At 36.5% G+C, this 5,810-nt stretch overlaps 1 long non-coding RNA gene across 1 annotated transcript; it reads left to right on the top strand.

Moving 5' to 3' along the window:
- Window positions 1-678: 678 nt before the first annotated feature.
- LOC122183988 lies at window positions 679-2,511 on the top strand. Its single transcript, XR_006180464.1, has 3 exons — window positions 679-732; window positions 2,112-2,312; window positions 2,423-2,511. It is a non-coding gene; the product is annotated as an uncharacterized LOC122183988 (long non-coding RNA).
- Window positions 2,512-5,810: the final 3,299 nt, after the last annotated feature.

Here is a 5,810-nt window from a genome sequence, read left to right as displayed (position 1 = left end):
GTATTTATTAGGAATATCTGCTATTTTGTAGAATTGATACATCTCCTATACCTTAAAACTTTCAGTTGCAATGCACTCAGGCTTGAATAAAGATGATAATAAAAGAGAGAGGTTGAATGCACTCCAACAGTCTTCTGGTTTAATTTCAGTTCTTTAGGAAAGACCTGTTCTACTTTTTTAGAAGACCAGAACTATGTGATGAATAGAACTTTCTGTTCCAGAAGGAAGATGAGGTGAAATGAGCTAAATATCAGTACTCTATATATCTGGGGATACAAAACTTTATTGGGAGTTTAATATAGAGGATTAATTAAGCATATAAAGAAGCAGTTCTATGTAACTGACATATATTTTCCTAAGTGATATAGTAGCACATATAATATAGCATATAAATTTTTGTGAAAGTTTTTCCACTATTGTAATAAACTAAAATATTCTTCCACTTTGTTTTTCTTCTGCTATACTCAGTTCACTGGACACATTTGCATGAGGGTACTTATATTTGACATCAGTACCCATGTGAGCACTGGGATGATGGCTAGCGAGAAAGCACAATGGAAACAAAAGACCACTCACTGTACCTATTTTTTTAATTCATTACTTATTTGAATTAATTTTATGGCAACATTGATAGTTTTTTTTTTTTTTTTTCATTGCATCTGTGCATTACTGTGGGGAGGAAAAAAAAAATCCCACCCAACAATCAAAGACTGTTGTGGCCATGATTTTTTGGTAAGTGATGTGAAAGAGATATGTCTTTGAACTTGTATTTAGCTACAGAGAGTTTACACAGCTTTTAAAGGCTGCTTTCTTTTTTTTAATGACACAGCTCATGCTCCTCAGACTCCAACATGCACCAATTATTTGTACAAACTCTATTTCTCCTTTGAAACACGAGCTGTGTTCAGAAAAGATTTCCTGTCTCTAAAGATGGCTTGTTAAAAGCAAAAGAAATGCAATGAAATTAATTATTTGACACTTCTTTTCCTAATATCTTGCAAAGAGTAATAATATCCATATGTGCTTTAAAATATTTCTAAAAATTTTTCATGGAGTGATGTAGTTTTGTGTTTTAAAAACTATGCATTTTAATGAAGCAATCGTTATCAGTAAAGCAAGGGTCTGCAATTCTTAAGGAGCATTTGGACATCTCAGCCTGTGTTTCGTTTGGAATTTCTGAAGACTTTCCATTGACGTAACATTTACTTTTGAGGTGTGTAATTGGGACTCAGCATGCTTTGAGCTGTACTCTTTGATGTTCACCAGTGCTGTTTAAAGAAATGAGTTAGAACTGGGAATCCAGTATCTGCTAGGGAAATTCTTAAACCCACAGGATGGCTGCCTGTTTTTTCCTTCTTTTTTTGTGTGTGTGTTTTTAGCCTTTTTCTTTAGGATTGCTGAACTGACATAATACAAGCAAGGTCCCAATTAGCTGGATAAGCAAGTCAGGTTTTCTGCTGGGATTAAAAACACTCAATAGAGCCAGGAAACCAGTTGGTTAAATTCATACTCAGAGGAACTGTGGTGTTTTTTTGTTTGGAGACTTTTCTGTTGTTTTGAGAGGAGGGTTTTTTTTTTTTTCCCCTTAACTGAAAAAAAAACCAAAAACAAAAACAAAAAAACCCACCAACTGTCTGATGAGCTATTCATACCTCAGGGAATAACACCACATTATTTTCCTGCTTCTGGTGTATTAGTTTGTCTCTTTAAATTGACATCAGCTGAGGCCACTAAGACCCTCACACCAAAAAAAAACTTGTGACCCCCTGCACTGCCTTCAAGGCTCATTTTATACTTCATGGTTTGCTTGTTTGTTTGTTTGTTTTTTATTTGAGGTGTGGTACTTATTTTGGAGGCTGCTTCACATATTCTGGCAACCTAATCATCTCTGTCCCTTCTGTTTCCCCCTACTGGAGTGCTAGACCCAGCTAGTACAGCTTTTGGACAGTAACTTTTCCTCAGAGCTGGTCTTTCATTACCATAGAAGAAAGCGATGCAGTCCAGAAGCAGTAGATGACAAACATTTCCAGGCTTCTTAGCTGTTTTCATTCTGGGAGCACTTTCTTAGTTTATATTTCTGTACTCAGTTCTTTTGCTTTCTCTCATCCCAGGATTGTCTACCATACAGCTTGGACAATTCTTCCAATAGTAGGCTCCAGGGAACCATCTTTGGGCTTTATCTCACTTACTCAGCTTCTACTCGAGACTACTGTGCATTCTAAGCTTTCCCACAGGATCTACATTCTTCGCCTGCAAAACATGTGCTTTTGCTTCTGCACCAAAATCAATCACAGATCTGGGGCCCCTGAGAGGTATGTCTTCTCCCTTTTCAGGATACTCAGAAAATGATTGGGGGGGGTGGGGGTGGGGTGATTGCAGATGATCACCTTATCCATCTGTTTTACACACGTGTTCTTACAAGGGATGGAGGACCAATACAACAGAAACACACCAGTGAACGTGCCGAGAAGTCTTCCTAGGAGATTCTTCAAGAAGTAAATTTTAAAGAGTGTTGTTTCCCAGCATAGTCATAAATAAAATAGGTAATGGCCATCACTAAGGCAGGGTTGTTGTGGTTGCACTTGACTTGAAAACACAGCTTGACTCGTTAATTTTTCTGTGGTAACTCACCTAATCTGATTGAGATGGTCCTTCCAGTACCATAATGTGTTATTTCAGAATAGGAATCAAAGAAAGCTTACACACTTCTCCATTGAAAGAGTGATATCCTTAGCAGAGTTGCTGTATTGATGAAACAATATAGAAATGTCCAGGTAAGTAGTAAGATACAAGGGAGAAAACTGCACGTTGAATAAATGGACCAAAATACAGTTTCAAGCACTCCTTTCCAGGAGGATGTATGGTGCACACAACAGTGTCCCTGCAGGAGTATGTCTGACAGCAAGACTGACACTTCTTGTAACTACTAGGGCTACTACTGCAGTGTTCAACAAAAGAAACAAAATAGTTACTATAGACCACTAGTCAGTGATGTCCCAGTGCAGAAATTTATGGGAGATCCACTTACGCAGAGGAATAAATTTCAAATCAGGCTACTCTGCTTGGCCTCCTCTGCGTATCAAAATAGTGTTTCAGAAGATGTCTTTCCAGTTTTGCTCTTTCCAGGAAATGACCATTCACAACACCAAGTCATCAAAATAGTCATCAAAAGGAGGGCAGTATGTGGCACTCTTTGCGCTCCTGGTGGTCAGCATAAGGGTTCAGTAAGGTTATTTTTCTGTCATTTGATTTCCATAAGCAAAATGATCCAAGAGTCTTCCAATCTCTCTCAGGAAACTATTATGCAGAAACAGGGCCAGGCAGGAGTGTGTCTGGCAGCAAGATTGACATTTCTTGCAACTACTAGGGCTACTACTGCAGCATCTATTCTCTCCAGATCTACATCTTATCATTTAATTACTTCCATTTTGGAAGCATTTTTGAATCAATGTATGTAGTCTTTAGAGCACTGTGTTGTGTGAGAGCTAATGTTACGTTGGTTCTGTTACACAAGCTGCGTTTACTATAATGTAATAGGTCATATGAGAATAAATGATTCACTGGAGTCTACTGGTGGCAACATGCAGGAAAAGCCCCCTCACCAAATGAAATATGATGACTGTTATGGTTAGGTCTGCAAGGGGTTTCCATCTCCAAATTTTCTAAAAGATTGCAACTTTTGAAAATGTTCCCCACGTTTGGCTGTAGATCTAGCCTGCTCAGCTGGGGATATTTTTGAAAGTTTGAACAAAAACAGTTTAGCTGCTAGCAGGTGAAATGTAAGTTAAAAAAAAAAATATATGCTTGCTGCTTCTTTAAAAGAATGGAGTCTTTGGTATTTAAAAAAAAAAAATAAAAAATCACAGTTGACACGATTCTGGTATGAATGCTGTGTTTGGAAAGGAAATAGTCTTCACCAAAGGGTGTGAACAGTCTCATTCCAAAGGAAATGGTTTTGATTTGTCTGAGGTTTTTAAAAAATGCTCAGGACATGATCTGAAGCCCATTGACGTCAAAGGAAAGATTCATAGTAACTTCAATGGGCTTAGAATCAAGTGTGAATGGAGCATGGGCAGCTGTTTGAAGCTGTTGCATCATTGCAACCCATTTACAATCTGATTCCTAGAATGAGTTTTGACTTGCCCTCCAGTGTTGAGATAGCAATTATAAGTCCAAAAGTAACTACAGGTGGAAAATCACCAGTTAGCTGCTCTGGGTGACTTGGGAGACTTGAAGTTGGGCGGGGAACAAAAGGAGGGATAGTAAGCCAAGAGCAGGAAGCTATGATTCTCCATGAAGGAGAAAGTTTTCCTGAGCTGAGTCTATCTTGTTGGAGAAGGCATAGTATAAGACAGAAAAAATCCTCACCTCATCCTATCGCAATTACTGTTTTTTCAAATTAATTATCTAATCTCTTCACTTTTCTTTAAAATCCGCATACTGTATTGACAGCAAAAATGACCACACTTAACCAGCTGTTGGAAAATATGTGCAAAGTTTCTCTTAAATACATCTTCTCTAACTGATCAAGAAAGAAAAAAGGAATATTTTCATTTATTACCAATCAACTCTTGATGCCTTAAAAACAGCAGTTCTGAATTAATTACTGCTGATGTTGAAGCATAAAATTGATAAAATTCTGTAGTACTGGACAATTGCTCATTTTGCAACCAATAATGACTTGTTAATTTATTTTGATTTCTACTGCTAAAATATTCGTCTGTTGTAAGGATAAAAAAAAGTATCTGCAGCTCTGAGCTATCAAAAGTCACAGTGTGTACATTTCTTACATTATTAGACTTGCCAATCTCATTGTTCAAAGATATACTCCTTGCAAAGCTCACTTTTATAATTTTCTTAATCTTGCATGCTGATTTTATTTTACTTGATACAAATGTAGAATCTCTACAAAGGACCATGATTCTGCACTTTTTCTAGATCAAATATACATATTTTTAAATATTTATATATATATATACACATTTTATTCTGCTGTTGAGCAGATTCTCATGAAGTAAACGTGGTAAAGAAAGAACCCCCAACAGCCAAATTTTCTAAACTGCCCTATTTTGTTTGATTTTAATAATCTCTTAACAACTGACCCGTTTCCTCTAGGGACTAATAATGTCTTACCAAAATGGTTTGGCATGATTTAAAAATTTTTGCTCTTAAACATTCCTTGCTAGTAGCTTCCTCTAAGTGGATGCAGTCTATTGATCTGTGTTGGATTGTGGGCTGAGAGTGATACCATTTGCATGTTGCATTTGTAGATATTCAAAAGGACTACGTACAGTCACATCTTGTGATACAGATATGCAAAATGTAAACAGCACCGTGTAATATACAGTTATTCCAGATCCAATAACCAATTTAAAATTGAAAGTTAATTCATTTCATTAGTCATATCATACTGCCTATGTGGTCATTTGTCAGTGTTGCCATAAAAGATTAATGATTTGATAACTGAAGAGTATTTATTACAGCAGCAATTTGTATTGTTATATTATAAATAAGGATGTGTTGGCATTTCTATAATAAATCCTATTTTCAGTGGTCTATTACTTGGTCATAAAAAATCACCTTGGGCTGTAATAGATCTATTGGATGTACAATAACAATAATACATTAAAAAATGTACGTTTAATCCAGTGAGTAATATGGCCTTGAAAAACCCTTAAATGTGCATTAAATTAATCATGGACATTATTTACATATAGATTAGAATACGTCCTTTGGATACTGTCAGTATTTTCAAACAGAGGTCTAAGGCTCTGATGCTGGTCTTATTTGTGCTGGGCAAATCATACGCA

This window comes from Lagopus leucura, unplaced genomic scaffold (assembly GCF_019238085.1).
Source record: "Lagopus leucura isolate 7727_CA_CO unplaced genomic scaffold, USGS_WTPT01 Super-Scaffold_100021, whole genome shotgun sequence".
Lineage (NCBI taxonomy): Eukaryota > Metazoa > Chordata > Aves > Galliformes > Phasianidae > Lagopus > Lagopus leucura.
The sequence above is the reverse complement of the archived record's forward strand: the minus strand, read 5'-3'. Positions and strand labels throughout refer to the sequence as shown.